The 21,931-nt window shown below is 36.5% G+C and overlaps 1 long non-coding RNA gene across 1 annotated transcript in view; it reads right to left on the bottom strand.

Moving 5' to 3' along the window:
• Positions 1-21,931, bottom strand: part of LOC145680316 (uncharacterized) — a 74,739-nt gene that overhangs the window by 39,579 nt on the left and 13,229 nt on the right. Inside the window, exon 2 of the long non-coding RNA XR_014130640.1 lies at positions 2,316-2,421. This is a non-coding gene — a long non-coding RNA (uncharacterized LOC145680316). The remainder of the gene's footprint in view (positions 1-2,315; positions 2,422-21,931) is intronic.

Here is a 21,931-nt window from a genome sequence, read left to right as displayed (position 1 = left end):
GGTTTTCGATAGGGGATTTTGTTCTCATTGTATTGTGCAACTTTTGTTTTGATTGCTTCAACAGTTTTCAAGGATATTTACTTTAAACTTACATAATTCCATGATATAAATTTTTTGGATATTCAAATTTTGAAGCCCCCTAGTTCTTATCATTCTGGTCCATAGCACCTTAAATTTTGCTAATGTTCATTTTTCATGATGCTCTATCAGATGTGCTATGTGGCAATCAGATTTTAGCGACAACTTGTGGAACCCTCCCGTGTCAGAATACTCGATCCATTTTTTTTTTTTCGAAAAAAAAAATTTCATATAGACGCTAGTCGCTGTAATCATGGAAGTGTCCAACAACGTATTATTGGAAATTATATGTGAGAAATACAACAGAACAACATACAAGTGTGTCGTTTCTCGGCTGAGAACGTCAGTGTTGTTTCTATCAGAGGCAGTGAGCAAGCAAAAGAAGTACGTTGCTGCAATGCATTGAACACACTTCCAAATAGCAGCTTAAATGTAGTAAGGGACTTGCTGTCTTTGTGCTTATTTAAGGTTGTAGATAGCATATGATTGCCATTGATTTGATAGGTTACAGTTAAGTGTTATTCAATGTAATAATGTTTTGTCTAAGAGTTATTCTTACAATGACGAGAATGTATACAGTTATAACTACAATATGTGTTTCCATACTAAAATATATTTCCAGTGAATTCATTCAAGGTTCCACTAAATTACGCACGGATGTTGATGAATATTCAACTAAAACTTAATATAGAAACTGCGATTAAGATAGCAACTGGGACGCTAGTTAGATTATAGAATAGTTACTCCGGTAGCTGAATCCAGATATTTTCAGAAGGTGAATATAAATTCTTTGGCGACAGAATTTTCTCCCTGCAATTCTTCCTTTTTATTTCTGGGTTGTCTAAATTCAACTGAAAATTTACCCGGTGGATTTTGTTTCTTAAAGGCATATTCATCTCATTCATCACGACTCACCTACAATTTATTTTTCTACACATTCGGTACACTCAAGTACATACAATTAATATGTTGAAGAGAGAACTTTCAAAATGTTATTTTTTGAACATGTGGGCGGAAAGTAACTCCCTATTTTGAGTTGTGAATTTCTATTGATGTTATGTGTAGATATAGCAATGAAAAGTTATTTTGTTTTATAGATTAAAATATGCCTTTTTTTTTCCAGATCCTGTGAAACCTTAGTTGTTCCTTTGAAGTAACAGATATGTCAGGATGATTAAGCATTGAGAAGAAAACCAAATTTGCAGCAGATTATGATAGGAGTGTTGAATTTTGTGAAATGATGCTCGCATAACTTGATCATCCACACCTGTTTGAAAAGATTATGTAGAGTGAGATGAAGCTGTTTCATGTAGGGAGTTCGTTAATTATCATAATAGCCATTATTGAGTAGAAGGTGGTCCCAAAGAGACCGCTGAAAAAATGCAGGGCATCTCGAAAGTGATAGTGTGGTGTGAATTAACTTCTTCCCGCATTATTGGACCCTATCTTCTAAGCGACACTATGAACGCTGAAGGATACCTGGAAATGTTAGAAAATTTTGAATGGTCATCACACGAACTGTCATTTATACAAGATGGAGCTCCCCCTCATTACGCTTTGCCTGTAAGACGTAATGTCCTGCCTCATGGCTTGATGAACGCTTTGCAGGACGTGGGATAGGTCGTCGGGGTCCTACAGAAAGGCCAGTGCGAAGTCCAGATCTCACCTCATGCGGGTGAGCTAAAGAAGCAGTGTATCGCAGCAAACCACAAACTCTTAGCGAACTTGAGAATAAGATCAGTGAGGTATCTCTTATGAAAAGTTACTCCGTACAATCATTTGAAAGAAATGAAACCGCCTATTTAATTTAGTGCTATATAGGCTAATTATATAGATGATAAATACAAGCGATAAGCTATTAAGAACACTGATTGAATAAAGATAGCGGGAGGAAACGGGAATACCCCGAGAAAATTCACGAAAACAATGCTGTCCAGATGAAACCACTAATTCTTCGCAACCAACATGACTGTTTTACCTAAGGCCACCGATCATAGTTTCTTACAATAATTTATCAGGTCTTGTGTGAACCCGGTCTAAAGCTAAGTCTCCTCAGTAAGTCTGTTTTCTTAATTTTTTATAAGCACTATTGCTACACCGAAATTAAACCCAACATTATATATATATATATATATATATATATATATATATATATATATATATATATATATATATATATATATATAATGCTAATTTTTATATTCTAATGTATCTTCACAGATCCTTTGTGAATTTACCTGAGGGTGATGAGCTTAGTTTTTCGGCAGTGGACATCTTGGAAAAGGCCAGTAAAGCGTCTGGGAAGTTTGGGGGCGTTGCTGGAGTGTTGCATGGCGTACACACCTGAAAAAGAAATAAATGAGATACATTAAACGAACACGAATTTAACTTTTTGCATTTATATAAAAGCAATTCGGTGTTTGACCCTCCTGCTTCATGAAGTACAAAGAGGAAGCTTTGCTGTCTATTAATACTTATAAATACTAATGCTACATACTTATTCTGGCTGAGGAATGGACACATCATTTCAATATTTTTACAAAACTTCTCATGTATGTTCATAAATCTTAACCACAATTTAATACAAATGCTTAAACACATTTTTCTTCAATCCATAATATCTTAATTATTTTTAGGCCCTTTTCTTCCCTCTACGATCTTTAAGTCATTTTGTTATAGTTTTGATGAATTCCTAGCTGATTGTATTATAGGTTTTGATATTCAACAGCTAAACATATCCAACAGCAGCATACATTGGCCTTTGAGCAATTGAAGTATCTCCTAACAGCGTTTCCATGGAACATTGTAAGGATAAGATGGAAAAATGTTGTCAAAATTTTTTCTATACATTATCTTTTTTCACAATGCTATTTTTTTTTTTATCACTAAGTCACTTTATTATGATCAAACAACTTCAGGAACTGCTTTGCTGATGATGTTTCACAAAGACGCAGATATTCTCAATTGATAAATATAAACAATTCAGCTGTTCATTGTGCTAGAAAAATTCTGGACCATAGCTCTCATTTATGGACTTTGTCCTGACTTTCTTGACCTACCTGACACTTTCTTGACTTTTCTTGGACCTTCCTAACCGGTAGACACCCTTTTGGAAACTATTACAGATAGGTGCTAAAGAAGTAATTAAGAAAAAGTTTTTTTAAAAAAAGTTTCTCCTATGAGCCTGATTACAGCAAATACAACATTATATTAGTATGACATAAAAGGAAAGAGTGTATATGAGACATTCTATAATGGTCTAAAGGGAAGGGCACAGTGACTTACTGGTGGGCCGATCACATCTGGTGTGAGAATCCCCGGTTCGAACCTAGATCATGCATTTGTAGTGGACAACATTGTGTCCGTGGATTTTCTCGGAGTTTTCCTGTTTCCTCCCACACTCTCACTCCATTAATTCTTACATAATCATTCACTTTCATTAATCATCCTCTCCTTTAGCTTACAGGGCATAATCGTGGGAGTTAAATCATAAATTTAATTTCTATAGTGATCTATGAATTGAAATATTACAGAACCTAACAAGAAACCTGCATGTTATGTTATGATTATACTGTGGAATGCTGTATAATGCTTAATTCTTAAATATATAAAACCTAATTTAAATATATAAAACCTTAAGTTGAATTTAACCTAATTTTGATATTGCTATCTTTATTTGACTATGCTCTTTTAATATTATTTACAATTTTGAAGTTACATTTAATTGCACTGTTGTCGCGATTTATCAGTAGGATTCGGAAATACCCGGACATATTGTTAAAAAAGTTAAATAACGTAACCAACTTATTTTAAGCCATAAAAGTATTAATGTTTTATTTACCATAACCAATCCCATAATATATATTTTATGTGGGGGTTAAAAATTTTTCTTATCTACTTTCTTTTTCTTCTGGATCTGCCTATAATAATCTAAACGCATTATTCAACTTCCCTATTAAATACCTATTATCTGTGGTTATTAAATCCAGAAATAGCCCTATGTTTTAAACTTTGGGCCCTCATATCTTCGAATAATAACGGCTTAAAACCTGCAACAAACATATCGTAGGATTTTTTTTTTTTTTTTTTTTTAACAGTTTAACTATGCAAGTCTACTTAGAAAATTCTGAATGTTCTGATTTCTTTTGAGCACAACTCGACTTTTCTGGTGTAAGAAAACTAAGCTATCGCTAAGTACTAACATTCCTTGCAGGCCACTTGTAGTGCAAGTTGAGAAGTTCTCATGCAGCAGCGTTTCTCACCAACCTCTTCGTCACGATGTAAAAACAGACTCCTTTAGTATCACCTACCAATGATTTCGGTTTCCTTCCATTATATCTCTCATTACGTCCCCTCAGAATACAGATGTTCTAAAAGAATCTCCTAACCAGCTTCTCTTTCTCATTTATTAGTACTTTATTACATTAGATTCTCTCACCATTCCTATCATTGCTTTCATTTCTCGTTCACACTTCATTAGCCTTCATTTGTCCATCCATTAATATTTCTACGCCTGCCAGGGATTTGAATGAAATCGTAGACTCTCAAGTTGGGGAACCGGGTGACCCCCTTAATTATCATTCATGGTTGATACATCGTTGGAAAGCTTATGGAACACATATTCCAACGAGACATTTGTGCAGACCAATCCAATGAAAAGATGTCTTATATGGAACCATCCTGAAAATAAATGTAATTTACGTCAAATGACAGATTCAAAAATTGGCCAACTTTGCCTCCCTTCTTTCTCCCATCATATAAGCAACAAGTGCACATAGCCTACAGGGTACTACCATGTTGTGGGTTACTTCATACTGTACATACCAATTTTTATGAGTTTACCCCATGTTGATGTCATTCTCGTGCTGCCCATCCTTTCCGTTTTCGACATAAACGGGTATCTTGCGAGGTTTACCTTATATCATATTGTCGCATGGTGCGTTATGTTGCAGAGCATATCTCCGGTGTTTCTGGACGGGGGTAACTCTAATTTGGATTTTTTTCTTCTCTTCTATTATGCGCATTGGCGTCTCTGGCATGTAAAATTTTTTTTTGGGGGGGCATCAAAGGAAATGATCTAACTGCTAGTATCTCAGCGGAATTTTAGATTATGTCACTTCATTTTTTTTATTGATTTATTAAACAGATATCCGTGACAGACTAAACAAAATTAAATCTCTGTAAATAAATTAAATTAAAATAAAATATTGAATATTTCGTATTTCAAAATATTGGAGGGACGTGTCCCCCTGTCCCCCCGCCCGAGACGCCCATGATTATGTGTCCTCTAGGCGAAGTTTGAGTCGGATCTGATCCTGCCTTGTTCTGTACGTTGCTTGTAAGCCGTTGACGTTTAAAGCCTTAACGCAGCAGTTGCATCAATGTGTGTTTAAAGATTAATATTATTTGGTCACCACTAATTAATCATTTTCTATATTTTCTTTGTACTTTCACGATGAATTGATAACTTTGTTATATATAACTTCCTTTGTGTTCTGAATTGAAGGCATGTAATAATCACCTATTTTTGTCAGTCTCTGTACTTCATACTATTATCATCATAGAGTCACGTGAGATAGTGGTTGATATCAAGTCTGAAATGCTCTGTCTGCAATGGTATATTATCCTATATGTCAACTGTAAAACTCTATGTTCTCAAGATAAACGCAAACCGTGATAAGTACAATTACGACTAGTGCATTAAATCGCATGGTCCACTCACTCAATATTTAGAAATATTGTGTTGACTGAGATGAGAGAGCAATTATTTTGCCGTGAATATGCCTAGGTACAGATAGCTGTATTAGGTACTCGGCATAAAACGTGTAAGGTAATCTTCGTATGTTAATATTAGTTAAACTGAATGAAAGTAAAATAAAAATTACATTGTTTTCAATTTATAGGAAACTTCTCAAACTGATTCATCTCATCTCAAAAACAACATAACATCAGTTATTGAATGAATGAAGAGCGTCAGCAGCGACGCTATTTGTCTGTGATGATGTGGCCACTGTCAACACATACTGTATATTAAAAGTTCAAAATAAAACTTCTTTGAAAAGTGTAGTTCAAATAAAAGTATTACAAAATAAGACAATAAAACAAAAAAAAAACTATAAAAATTACAACAGAGGTCGTAAAAAGACTAAAAGAACAGAACAATACAAAATATACAGCAAGAAAGTAGGTGGAAAAATATGAATAACATACACAGGAAATCTAGTAAGATATACCTCAGAACAAGCTATTCCAATTTCACGAATAAAAAATGAGAATATAGTCAATAGTCATTAAGGGGGGCGCGGTGGCTCAGTGGTAGAACGCTCACCTCCGGTGCTTGTGGTCCCTGGTTCGATCCCAGCTCGCGCCGTGTGGACTTTGTGGGGACAAGCACCGTGCTCGTGGGTTTTCTCGGGGTTCTCCCGTTTCCTCCCATTTTCTTCATTCCACCATTTCACTCATCTCTCATCATCACCGTCTCCTTTATCCTAACCGGCATAAACGTGGGACTTAAAGATTTCATTTCATTTTTCAATAGTCATTAAAGACCATATTACCAAAACCTAAATTTTCAGGCATTCCTAAATGTCAGTTAGCCATCTCAAAACAAGATTACTTTTTCAGGAACGAGCTACATCAATGCAAAAACTAATACTTGAATGACATTCATAAAATGAACAAACTTTTCTAGAATTCTTCGGCTGGATTTACAGTTACTGAAGTGTACTATAATTGAGGAAATGTTATTTTAGGATATTCTGATGTAAACAGCTATTACAGGGTGTCTACTAAAAATCCAAAATGAAATTTCGTGACCTTTTCTTCACAAAATCATAAAAATTTCCTAACATTTTCAAGAGCGAATTTGGGTGCAAATTAGGCCAAATTTTCATCCATGCGATAGAAACGTACTTTGCTTGCGATTTGGTAGCATCTAAAGCCGACCATAGACATTTTTGGTAGTGATTTTTGACGTTTTATAGAACGAAATTTTCCAATCTGTACTTACATTTGTACAGTTAAAAAAAAAATCGTGACCCAAATGTTAAATTTCGTGACTTTCATGACCGTTTTCTGATTTCGTGACTTTCGTGACCGATAGGCACCCTGTATTAGTATTTACTTTAATCTATGCAGTCTGAAATTACACATGTCTTGTTTAAAATATATGATGCTGAATGATACTACTATGAACCTGCAACGCAAGCATCGCAGCCCGAAATCGAACCTAGGACAACACGTACGAAGCACGTGTTAGCCACAAACAATACTTTCATTTATATTTCACATAATGTTCACAGAGATGTTTGTAATTCAATAAATAATACTTTCGATACTCCATCCGTGTCATTTTAACCTATAACTGAAATAAAGACTTAATAGTGAAAGTCTTACTTACTGAATTTTAATTTGTTTGAAATGACAAATCTCCTGGCTAGATACAAATACTTCCGTAGGATTGTTTATTTACTGTAATTTATTTCTAAGCTAAGGCTGTAGCATCTCTGTATAGGGAGAGATGCTTGTTATGAAACCCAGGATACTTGTCAGAATAACAGACGTCAACAGAACTCGAACCCAAATGTATTTCCTATTCCATGTAGTTATGGCTTTGAACTCTCCAACTCATTTCGCAGGGTTCAACCAAGCAAATGCGCAGAAATAAACAAGTCATTAATACATATACTTCATACAATTAAGAGAATCGAAGTGACCATGCATAAGAAATTCACTGTGGAGATTTGTGAATTTGATTTTGAACCATGCTAGAATGAGAAAATTGTATTGTTTCAAATTAATAATAATCACATTTAATACACAATGATTGAATTATTAACAATGATGTGATCACACATTTACATCACAACTCAGCGAGAAAATAATTTTATGGGATTTTACACAGGAGATAAAATATGCGTATATTTTAAGTGGATCCAGGATATGATCAGGGAGGGACTAAACCATAGTTTGCAGCTTTATCCCGTGTAACGTCAGTAGGATTGAATCTCATTTTATCCAGTGTATACCTAAGCGTCAAGCGGGCTATAGTCCCTATACTCTCTCCTTGGATTCGCGCTACTCGGACTACGGCCTCGCATTTCTTATCTATCGCCCTTTGCATAAAAAGTAACTTTCGTGAACTTGCTCTTCATATTTCCTGAATCTGCCCATCCGGGGGGCTTCGTCCCACACGATGTCGTTGCTCGGCTTATGACTTCGCACCTCTTGAACCCACAATTCTATCGTTTCTTTTCCTATTTCAACTATCCAAAAGATAAGATTTTGTATTCCAAGAAAACGACCATTTAAGTAACACGGGAATTTCTTCATCCCCCTTTAGACCCCTAAAAAAATTTAAAATATTCAATTTTGGCAATGTTTCTGTTGATTAGTCCTGGAAGGCTACAATCATGCCAAATTCCATCATTTTAATCATGCCAGAAGTGCCTAAACATATTGGAGTGTAGAAGACGTCCCATATAAATAACATGGGAAAGATTTTTCAGTTTCCTATAAAACCACTTTACGGATGGAAATTTTTACTTCTGATGATTAAGTTAGGTAACGCTACCAAAAACGTACAAGCACACCGAATTTGAAGTTTTTATTCCAATTCTAAGTACCTAAAACATGAGATTATAGGTATTAAAAAAAAGGCCCATTTGAATAACATGGAGAAATTCTTCATCCAATCTTTAGACCCCCTAAAAATTAAAAATATTAACTCTTGGTAATTTTCCTGTAGGTTAGTTCCGGAAACCTACAATCATGTCAAATTTAGTCATAGTAGCCCTACAGAAAGTGCTTAATAATTTATGTCAGCTCATGTAGTTATATATGATGGGCACGCAAACCGGTTTTTCGGTTTCAGGTTTTAAGGAAAACCGAAACCGGTTTTTTAAAATTTAAAATGTTTTTTGCCGAAACCGATTTTCATCGAAACAGGTTACGGTTTCTCCAAAATCGACTCGGTTTTTAACCGAATTCGGTTTCGGTTTTCTTCAAAACCGGTTCCGGTTTTCTCCAAAACCAGTTTGGTTCTACTTCTGACCAGAATAGTGTTTCGTTGTTTTCCGGAAACGATTTCGTTTCCACAGAAATAGTTTTGTGTTCGGTGAAAACCAAACCAGCTTGAAAAACCCGAAACCCATTTCCGGTTTTTTATAAAAACGTTTTTGCCCATTCCTTATGTATATATGGGTGGTTCAAGAATCAGGTGGCAAAATTTCATCATCTTGAATATCATTTGATTTTTTAAATAAAAAGATCGGTATGCAACATATTTTATATGCAGTTTTTTTTTTCGCACAAGTGACGTGTCGCTGATAGTTTGACGGCATTCTAGCTTGCTTTTCCCATTCTTAGTGAACCACACCACCACCAGAGCCTTATTTCGTAACGGTATTCGCAAAATATGCAAATCGTAACGCAATAAGTAATAGTAACTGTAATGCCAAATATCACAAGCTAGAACCCAAGTTTTGCATTACGTTGACGCAAACCGGTACGGAATGAGGGTCCAGGAGCAGATAACAAACCTGTAGTAATTAAAGACAATGCTGATAGACAAGACAAGAACAAAATCGCAGAGTCGATGCTTTTAGAGATGCGCCACTCGCATATCCATGATAACGCATATATTATCAAGCAGTGATGCCAACCCGTGGGAAAAATTACATTTTGTGGGATTTTTTAAATATTAATTTCTCCAAAATTTTCGCCGCAATAAGCAGCACATACGGAATGTTTCATCGATAGCAACAAAATTCTCTGTGGGCGGAAAGTAGGCCAATAACTCCTCAATAATCTTGAGAGCAGTATTAGCGTCTAATTTTGTTACCGGAAAATGTATGCCAATCCAGAAGTAACATGCGATTCTCAGAAAACAAGTTCCAAGAAATGTAATTATGCTCTGATTTTTTTAAAATACAAAGAATATAAGTAACAGAAAAAAAAAGTAAAATGGAAAATGAGGAAGAACAAACTTCGAAAACGTTCTAAACAAAACGAAAGGAGAATAAAGTTATTCTACTATCCTTACGTTCATTACAATACGATAACGCAAAGGAATTAAAATTCTAAATCCTGACGACAAAATGTACTTGTTTTCGCTAACATTTGTCATTTATCTCAGTTAAGAAAAAAAAAAATAGTTATTCATCAACTACTTGATATGGGAAAGTGTGTTAACATACAATAGTTTAATTTTTGATACGTTTATCTAAATTTTAATTTTGTAATAAGTATAGCGTGGGAAATTCAAGAGCAAACTGGAAATTTCTCCCTCTCGAGATGAGATTTTATAATGTTTTATAATGTCAACATTTCGAAATATCTCGTCTCCGTACTAGATTGACTAACTGATTAGAGTTTAATGAGGACGTCAGAGCCCAACTGTTCTCGACATGAAAGTCCAATGGCAGATACATACTTCATAAAAGGACCGCCAACATGAAAAAAAAAAAAATCAAAATCATGACTTCTGCAATGCAGAAAAGCGAATAAAATCTAATGTATAAAATAATAATAATAATTAAACAATTTTATGAGGTCCTAAAACTCAATAAGAATAAATAAAACAAATAAGAAAATAATACAAACCACTAAAAGGTACGAAAAAAGAAGTGTCAGAGAACAATGGTGATAATTCGGCCACTAAAACAGCTCCATTTCCCAACACCAAATGGAGATTATTAGGCAGTGACAGTCCTAAATGTTATTTGAGATTTGAGTCCTCTGGACATTTTATAACGATGTGCCAAACGCTCAACGGAACAATACAATCTTCACAATATAGACGGTTGATATTAGATACTAAATATGAATGTGTGAGATGAAAATGTTCGAAACGCAAGAGCACCAGGTACACTTCCTCTCTCTGACACATATGCAACAGGTTTTAAAAAAGGGGGGAAAACCCTGCGCTCCGAAATTTGTTAATAACAAGACTATAGCCCCACATGAAATTTTACTGTACGATCATAAAAATAAACCACATGTCTAATTAACAATACAAGATATGTGACAAGATTAATTTAGCTATATTAAAGAAAGTTCCAACCACATTTGTTTTTGCTCCTATTTTTCTTACTTTTTTCTTCACTTCTTCTTACAAAACAAAAAATACAAATACACCAAGGTAACAATCGGTGCAGTTATGCTCTTCTCTCCCCCCCCCCCACAAACTATTGCTATTGTATTTAGTTTATTTCTGAAGAACAAAGAAATGAAATCTTTAAGTTTAACGTCCCACGGATATGCCAGTTAGGCTAAAGGAGACGGTGATAATGAGAAATGAGTGAAATGGTGGAATGAAGAAAGTGGGAGGAAACCAGAGAGCCCCGAGAAAACCCACGAGCACGGTGTTTGGTCACCACAAAGTCCACACGGCACGAGCTGGGATCGAACCAGGGACCCCAAGCACCGGAGGTGAACGCTCTACCACTGAGCCACCGCGTCCCCAATTATCGAAACAGATTTTAAAAGTATATTAATCTTTATGTGACAATTTTGGATTTAGAAAATAAAACATTCTTTAAACTTACACTTCAACGACAGGAAACTGCTTTAAGAAGTCCTTTTTCACTCTCAATAAATGAATAAAATTCCTTACAAGTAAATTTCAAATTTTCCCTGATACAGTCCCTGTCATCTCTTTAAACTTATCTGATCAGATGAATAAAATATATTAATCGTTGATAGATGATGATAGATGGCAGTTTTGGATTTATAGGATGAAAGTTACTTTTTAAATCTATACTTCGAACTAGATACACATTTGAAAAAAAAATAAATAAATAAAAGAACGGTCATAAAGGGGTTGGTGAGAAGTTTGTATCAGTTACCGGCTTTAATCAAAATAACAGCAGTATTTCCGGCCAGGCTGGTGAAAAACCGGCCAGTTGGCAACCCTAGTCTTTTATGTGCACGAGACTCATGGAGCAGGAATCCCAACAGCAAAATTGCGATCTCTGATACGCGACGACTTCTGCCAATTGCCAGAAGAACGCATCCGTTGGATACAATAGCAACACGATCAGAACATTGGAGACTGGACAGTGTACTTCATCCCCACATTTTATTACTCTACATGTTTCTCCATGTCGCTGCTCCGATATCATACATAGGCCAGTTGGAACTTCTTTCATGAAGTACCGGTAGGTTATTTGTTTAACGCCCCACGATTATGCCCTTTAGGCTGAGAGAGACGATGATTAAGGGATGTGAATGATGGACGAACTGGTGGAATGAGAAAGTGGGAGGAAGCTAGAGAACCCTGAGAAAACCCACGGACACGATGTTACCCACCACAAACTTGCTTGGATATGTCAGAAAGCAGAGAAGGAGACTTCGTAATGTCCTTTTAAAAATATCTAGTAGACATATTTAGGAGTATGAACCTTGGATTTCGTTCTGTGATTGTATGCGGTATCCGGACTTGAACACATGGCTACCCAGATCTGAATCTCTTCTCCCATTCCGAATCAATTACATCTTCTTGATTAATGAACCTCCAATTTCCTAGCTCATGCTGCTCCATTCAACCATGCATAACTGTTGTTGTTGAATCGTAGAGTACGCATCTGACCGCATGACACCCAACAAGTATTAAAACAGCGCTAAGACACTTTAAAATAAATGCAAACATCGGTGCGTCTGCGCGTTTCTCATTTCAGATCAATAAAATCCACTCATCTATTGGAAAGAGAAAGAACGGAACGGAAGACCAAGTGAGAATGGGAAGAGGCCTGAGCCATAGCTGCAGTCAGCTGCCGCGCCAAAACACGTCGGGAAACCAAAACAACCTGTGTTGCCAAATCGCCATTTCATTCCGCGGATTCGAAGAAACCATAACAGATAGCACCATGGAATTTTCCAATCTACACGTTTCATCCGCTACAGAAGAAAAACAGCAAAAAATATCAGCAATGTTTACCATGTAAAAATAAAAGGAGAGATTTCTAGCTAATGAAGTCATGAACTGTATGCAGTTATTTACAATTATTTTACATACTTCTTTGCAATATACATTTGACTACAGTATTTATGTTTCTGTATTCGACGTTTCGAAATTAAATTTCTAACTTAACGTCCCACGTTTATGCTTTGAAGCGAAGGGAAACGATACTGATAATTAACAAAATCGTAGAATGAAGAAATTGGAAATAAACAGAATCCCGAGCAACTCCACGCCCATGATGTTTATTTACACAAAGCCCACTAGGCGCAAGCTGGGATCGAACTAGAAACCCACGCACCTGAAGTAAACGCTCTATTACTGAGCCATTGCGGTTCCCACGATATTTGTATTTCATGACCTAATTATATAATGAACTGATAATCATACGTAAACTGCAAGAACTTAATAGAGTTATTCAAAATTACCGCCTATCACATTCAACTTGGTAATGTGTGGTCGGCGTTGCAACCTGCAAAACCATTAATTTTGACTTTATAACCTGGAAATTTTCGTTTTCGTTCTGCCTGAAGGCAAGATCTTGCCCACTTACTCTAACGTGCTTAGGTGGTGTCACTAAGCCAGTTAGGCAGGTATGGGACGGCCAGTTCCTTTGTCCTGAAGTTCAAACTGGGTAATGGCAAGCTGGTAATTGAAAGCTGGAGTAGAAAAACAGGTTAAGAACTAAGAGTAAGAATATCACATATAAAGAATGTGTAATTATGGATTTATTACACAGCTTTGTACACGTCAATATCCCTTATAAAGCACTTTTGAGTTCCTACACTGTAAAGAAGCCTTTGTCTTCATAGAGGATCACTACTACCTCCCAATACAAGTAGCTACTCCAATCTCTCCAATAATGAAAATTGTGTATCCCACCGAACATCGAACTCAGAACACTAGAGCACATGAAGACAACTACATGTTTCAGTAGGGGAGGAGGAGAGTGCAAAACTAAGAAAGAAACCGTCATAGGGGAAGCCACGAATATACATACATTGATGCACATCTTGGTTTTTTAAAGAAAAATACAAATACTATATTAACATCCTTAATCTTTACTTTTTAAAGTATTTTGTCTTATTTTTTAAATATATCATGAAAAATCGCGAAAATCTTAAATTTTGTTTGAACTTGTAAATGTTAACCCCCCACCCCACCCCCTTTCATGTGTAGCTCCAAGAAACCAATTCGGAAGGCTAGCAATTCCAGTAACGTCTGTAAGGAGAATTTTAAGAATATTGAGGAATTTAAGAAAGAGGATTGAAGCAGTTGTTGCAATAATTACTCCAAACATACTGATCAAAGGTTTGGGAAGAACTCGTATATCGACTCGATGTGTGCCATGTGACGAATGGTGTTTACATTAAACCTTGTAGCAAGAACTGTTTGAGTTGCTCTTTCATTTATAACTGTACGTTAAGTAAAACAAATACTACAAAGCCTTAAAGACCAGATACATTTCGAAATACCCTGTATTAAGTCACTTCTCTATTAACGCTACGATTGTCACGACGCTATCGTAATAGCACAATGTTACTAGATTATTCTATATGTATATACATCAAAGCGACAGTTACCGAATTTTCTTTCTTGGAAGTTTGGTTTTCCCATGCAGCACGCGACTAAGAAACCAGTCTGATACGATTTGGAACCGATCGTTACTAGCCTACTGTTTCTTGATTCCAAATTCTCCCCTCGACCCCCAAAGGACCTCTCTCCGAGACAAAACAGAATTTTTATTAACAGGAAAAAGATATCTCCGTCGCAAACAGAGGGGAGCAAAGAGCTGTTCTGTCTTCAGCTTCTTGTTCACCACAACCATTGGTTGGTGAGCAACATGGAAATTTTAAAACTTTTCTCTCGCTTAGGAGAGCTGTTTTATACTTTGATAAAGCCTCTTCTTCATAACTGCATCTAGATGCTCTATCCTTGGTCTTCCTCTTCCTGGTTTTCCTTCTGCCTTTCCCTCTATCAGCACAGTGATCCAATCGGAGTGTCGAATAAGATGGCCACGCATGTTGTTTCTTCTTTTTCCTATTATCGTCATGATCTGTTGTCCTTCACTAGCTTCCTTTAGTACGTCTTCATTCCTTTACCTTTCGGTCCATGATATGCGCAGCATTCTGCGCCAATACCACATTTCAAATGCTTCCACCTTGGATATTTCAGCTTTTCTCAATGTCCACGTCTCTGATCCGTATAGCGCCACGCTCCATACTAGCCTTAATAAATCATTTACGAACGTCCAACGACACACTTTTTTTATGTTAGTAGTCCTCTTTTTCTACTGAATGCTTGTTTAGCCTGTGCTATTCTGGAACTTACGTCTTTTTCACTCCGAGAATATTAGACTTCCTAAATAGGGGGACGTTTTAACATCTTCGATTTTCTCTCCATCTAGCCATACGTTTGCCCCTTCCTGTCCTGCTCTTGTGCACTGTATCACTTTTGTTTTCTTCTTATTGATCTTCATTTTACATGTTTTTTACAGTTGGTCGTTCAAGTTTGAAAGTGCTTCGTACATGTCCTCATCGTTCTCCACTATCAATGCTCATCGTGTTCTCGTTCTTCTCGTTCTCGCTATATTCCACATAATCTCATTTTGACCTTATTTTTATGCCCCTATTTGACCTTTTCAATGCGCTTGTTGGCCGATATATATATATATATATATATATATATATATATAAACATGTCGCTTCTTTTTCGATGTTCCCTATGTCTGTGCAATCTTATCACAATCGGCGTGTTACACCTGGGTACCCTGCCTTGTCAGTGTTGAAAGGATTGACCACAAACATATAAACTTGTCTTGACCACAAACATATAAACCTAACATTTTAATATATAGATTATTATTATTACTGGACTTCATACCCTTTACGCACTAAACAGATATTTCAGAATCAGTTTCATCTCAATAAGCGGCATAATTCAAGCACATCGTCAATTTTTATTTTTTTTTTCTCGAAAACCACACGAGTCCTTACACTCCCGCATGTAAATTTGTTCATCTCAATAAGATCTATTAATATGTATTATTCCTCAACTCTGGATGTGTTTTTGTTCTTTCTTCTTCTTCTTCTTCTGTTAAACGCTAATGATGATGTAAAATCGAAGGTTCTAATGATACTTGAAGAAACGTACAACCATATGGATCAAAACTGAGACCTTGTAATTGCAATGCGAGTAAGTTGCTTTCATTTTTACGCTATTCATTTTATGCTTTGAACTTTGAACATGTTATGATAAAACAGGGAGGAAACTCAATGCAAAATTAGTCCCGAGTATTTCATCTACCAAAATTATTAAAATAACATAAGTCTGAAAGTAACTAATGAAAATGACATAGAACCAACAGAAGAAGTTGCTCAGAACAGAGGAACAATTATAACATTAGCGCAATTAACTGCTTAACTAAAGCATATTTCCGTTCATCAGAATGCATCATTTCAAGAAAGAAAGAAAAAACAACAACAGCCACTTGAGTTTGTGGTGGACAACACTTGTATCTATTTGTTTGTAGAGTTCTTCCATTTCATCCCACATAATCATTCACTTCTATAAGATAACCCCTTTTCTAAAACATGCTTAAAATCGTGAAAGAATACTGCACGAAAATCATGCGCTCGAGCTCCATTGTTGCGGACTGACAAGATCAAACTAATCTAAACTTCCAGCCCTCTTATTTTCAAACGCACAAAACTGTAGCCTTGTAGTTATACTTTTCACCACTTGAGGGCATACGCTTATAAATGTTTAATGCTATTTGAATTTTAGTATCTAAACATTTTCGGCATGCCCCTCGTATACGAGGAGTATGCTGAAAGTTTTTATTGATTTTATTTAGTTGACAAAGACTGAATAGTTAATACTGCCTAAAGCCTTCATATGAGCTCAGAAATATTTTTTTACCAGTTCATCGAAAGTGAACAGAGGCTTCTGAGATTCCTTGTACGTTTTTTTTTTCATAGTTAGAAACCCTGAACTATTTCTACAAACATTATACATAACATAGTGAAAACGTTCTGGTACTATTAAAGAAAAAAAAAGTAACAGCTTTACCGGCTTGGGCCTACTACAACACCCTCTGTTAGTGACTGGAGGAACTACGGCCAGTGTAGCGACGAATGTGTGTTCAACACGTCGCGTCGCCTCGCCTGTAACTGCTGTATCAGGAGCTTTCTGGTCCTAGTAGCTGCCACGTCTTTATTACTTGACTCCCCAATTTGATTCACGACGGTAAGTAGATGCCGAAAATTGGGTGCGCCGGCCGAAAATCGAACCCGGGGCCACACGATCGTGAGTCTAACGCTGTTCACTATTCCACTACGGAGCCCTCCTAAGGTATTATTTAGCATTGTATGAATGTAAAAATGAAAACTTAGTTCTAATTAACTTTTCGAATAGATCTCTGCCTATACATAATACATAGTTATACATGGAAGTAAATGGCGAAAAAAAATTAGTTATCTTAATCTTCCTGATTGGGCCATATTGGTTATACAAATCCATTTACTACGCTATTTAGGGAAGTAGGAAAGAAGCTTAAATGGATTCATTTTATTTCCTCGTGTTTCTTTTTCCGATTTACCCTGTCCTGATCACTCCAAATACGCGTGAAATCTGTTTATTCTTCCCGACCGCACAACCACCACAGCGACATGGTTTTCATTTTATCAGCATCGTGTTGATTTCACGATGGACTGTCACTGGAACACACTAAAATGACTGTACATACGAAAATGTTACTTTTATAAGAAAATTCAAGCTTTTAAACTCAAAGTTTAACTAGAAATAAGTTAGTATATCATAAACATTCAAAATTATGTTTACATTCATCTTATTATTAACCAGAATTTTATAAAGTCAACAGCAATACAAACATAATATGGACTGTATTACGCGAACATTGATGTATAGATACAGGGGTGCCCACAAAGGGGGGCTATGACGCAAACTGAGTCACTGAAATATTGGGGGGGTAAAAATCTATATAAATATGTTTGAGGGAGTGTAAAAATTAATCGAAAAGATTTTTTTTTCATGGAAGAACACCTACGGATAGACAATTGAGGGGGGGGTGCGTCATAGACATGAGGGGGGTGGGCACCACTGATAGATATACATAATTTTATACATTTTTAAATATAAAATAGAGTTGTTTCGTTTCAGCAAAACATATCTGAGTAAAGCAAATGAATTGTGTGTTCAGGTGAGTTGAAGAGGTTGTTGTCGAGTTCTATCGCATCTCGAAAATGACATACTTCATTTGTATGGAAATAATATTAAGGATTTGAGTTTACATAAAAATATACCTTTGCATTATACTATTTAGGTTAAAGGAGAATGATGATTCAGTATATGCAAACGAATGATGACAAATTTTCTGGCTGTAACATCTCTTTCCAGTACCTAGAGTAACGATAGCAAGCGTATCTGGTCAAAAGCTTTCACTCAGAATTTTTTTGTCCGGAGAGTAGTGAAATCAAAATGTGAGATATGTCTGTACTTGAAATGTATCCTTCACACGAGTGATATACAATCTCAATTTGAGTTACTTAGCTCCCCCGGTAGTATGTCTAGAAGAAGCGCTGCTAACCAGTTAGTCAGTCGGGAGTCTTGTTGGCGAAATAGTGGAATAAAAATTAAACCTCCTAACGGTCCAAGGTTGTCCTATACACTAAAGAAATCGATAATTAAGAAAAATAAGTGATTACAACTGTGGAATGACTATAATGAGAGAAAAAGAATTAAGAGAAAAGGCCAGAAATTGTTATAGCAAGTTCATACAGTTTAAGAGCTAACCAGGAAACAAGTTCTGATTCAGAGTCAGGAGAAGAGCATGGTTATCAGAATAATGAAAATACTTAAAAAAAAAAAAAAAAAAAAAAAAAAAAAAAAAAAGGGGGGCATCTTACTACACTAATATGGCGCTGGACCACCTTTCGTCCCACAGAACAGCTCTGATGGTGTCACGGAGGTCGTTAATGGTAACACGTGGAATATTAGGCTAGTTGTAGACGGAAGCATTTATCGTAGTATTTCTCGTAGCAAAAATCGTATCATCGATATCCTACCGTGTAAAGTAGCAAATGCTATAGCATTTCCCATGCCATGGCATATTCTATGACATTTCTTGTCGATAGAACCTGCTCTATTTCGTAGCATTTCCCCCAGCATTTCTGGTCCGATTGCAGCGCCGTGGTGTGTTACAAGGAGACGAAAGATTCTGTGCCACATATCCATGCTCTTTGTTTTCTGTAAAAAAATGAATTGTAGTAAAGAAAACTGAGTTGGCGTGCTGACTGAAAAATATGAGGAGCATCCTTGTTTGTAAAATGTTAAGTCTTTTGTATGATAAGCATATGCAACAAAAAGCTTTAGAAGAAATAGCGACTGAAATCTGTTTTTTAGTTTCGGAGCCATAATTGCGCTCTTCTCCAGTGATTTGTTTGCTACGTCACAAGATGCTTATCAAAATGCTACCGTGTAAAAGTACCATATACTTTTTATGCCATAGAATATTATACGAGATTTTTGGCAGCACATCTGCTACGAGAAATGCTACGATAAGTGCTTCCGTCTAAAACTAGCCTTATACTAGTCTCCGTGCAGTGCCTTACTCAGTTCCGTGAAAGATAAAGGAGGCGGAAATCTGCGCTAGATTCGTCTCCAAAACAGACCACAGGTGATGTATTTTCAGGTCCAGGGATTGAGTAGGCCACAGTTGGTGTTCGATCATCCCAATGTTCCTAAAACCACGCCGCAACCGCTCTAGCTGTGGGTGGGCGCATTATCATCCTGTAATATAGCATCATTGTCCGGAAAGATATGAACCATGATCCACAAAATGGCGACATAATCACAGGCAGTGACGCGACCAGTATGAGTCAGTAAACAATTCACTAAATGGACATTACTGCCCACAGCACCACACAGTCGTCGATTGGGTGGAAACACTGCGGATTATATGCTTCTTTGGGCGTCCGCCACACGTAAATAAGGTGCATGGTTTGAAATAACGCGAAGGAAGATTCATCCGACCATATCCTATATTTCCAGTCACCAGTGGTCAATGTTGCACGTTCGTTGCATCGTTTGTGTCGTTTACAGCGTTATGGGGTCCATTATCAGCTGTTTCGCACGTCCAACCCAACTCCGTATGTCCATGTCAGGTAATTCGCGGAGAACCGTGATGGTGACTTCGAGTTCCTCCCACCTGCATCGCAGTCATGTCGGTCGATGTACACCTACCAAAAATTATAGAATTACATCACAGCCGTACTTTCATATAATGATAGAATGGTAGGATGAGTAAAACCCTTGGAGAGAATTTCCATATACAATGTGTGGGTCATTCCGTACCATCCTTGTAAAATCTGCGAAGCAAAACGCAACGCGAAACATGGAAAAATCGATATAACTGCTATGCCAATTATCGCAAACTAAAACGCAACTTTTGCGTTTCGTTGACGCAAACCGTTACGAAATAAGGCCCCTTATGTATCACTGTCAGTCCAAGACGCGCGCAACTACGATTTGAGACTTTACAGGATACCGTACCAGAATAATTCAAACAGTCATGGTCATCTCAGAAATTTAGAAATCTAACTATGATAAAGCGAAAAATGAAAAAACAAACAAAAAAAATTGTATGCAACTCTTCACAAATAGAAAGGCGGACAAATGATTTTTTTCCTTTAAATCTTAGTCCCTAGCAATCAGTTGTAAACAGAGTAATTAAGAATAAAGAGTTAATAGCAGTACTGCGTGTGAAAGGTAAAGAATACCTTTTTTTTACGAAAACAAAAATAGAAGCGTTGCGTAATAAAACAAAATAATTGGTTGCTCTTTGATGATTATTTGTTTGACTAGCGATGGTTTTGCAATATATATCTATTCTCCCTGAAAACATTTCAACGTTCGCCAAAACTAATATTAGCACTAGGCACAGAAATAACTGTTCATGGCTTGCCCAAGACTAAAGCTTGCCTACTGGGATATAAACAACTTGATTCTTTCCAGCCCGTTAATACACGAGAGGTATGTTGCCACTGAAGAAAAAAAAGGGGTACTGTACAGGTCACTGTCAGAAAAAACATGATCAGCAACATTCACAGGAAATGAGTGTCGTTGAAATCAACAATATACCACACTTTCGAAGCTTAAGATTAGCTCGAAAGTGTATTTCATTACATAAAAATTATTTTAACTGGAGAAGAGAACTCATTTGAATAATTTTCTTACATTTTACTACTGATGTTCCCGTCATGCCCTTTCTTCGCATAATCAAAAAATACTAAGCACAAAACTTTCTCAGCGATATGGGCAGCTGAACCTCGGCAATTAGCGTGCATGTTCTATGTGCTTAGTGCCCGATTTGGTCCCCGATAAAGGCACGTGTAATTTGAATCTACGTTCAGCTGCAGATGCCAGCTCATACAACTTCGGAACTATGCATTCCGGAAACTATGCATTCGACACTAACCTCGGACATTTTGTTTTTAATCTCTTCTCGCTCTCTGGAACCTATCGATAGAGGCTGAACTGGATTTCAACGGAATCGAGAATGTAACTATTCGTGTCAGTCAACCCGAAAACTATGGATTTGACGCTAATATCGGTCGTTTTCGATTATTTTTACAAGTCACCATTCCAGATTGTACCAAGCTGGATTCAAACTGCTCTGGGCGTCTCAGGGTTACGTTAGAACATACATTCATACACAAACACACATATATATATATTAAATATATTTATAGGGTGTCCGGTGAGGAAAGTCAAAGATTTTGGGAGGTCATTCTAAGCAAAAATGCTTATGTGAATATAGGGTTTATTCCCCCCTCGTTCCGGAGATACGAGTAACTTTTTGCCTCTTGCACTTGC

Source organism: Thermobia domestica, chromosome 3 (genome assembly GCF_964235325.1).
Source record: "Thermobia domestica chromosome 3, izTheDome1.hap1.1, whole genome shotgun sequence".
NCBI lineage: Eukaryota > Metazoa > Arthropoda > Insecta > Zygentoma > Lepismatidae > Thermobia > Thermobia domestica.
The sequence above is the reverse complement of the archived record's forward strand: the minus strand, read 5'-3'. Positions and strand labels throughout refer to the sequence as shown.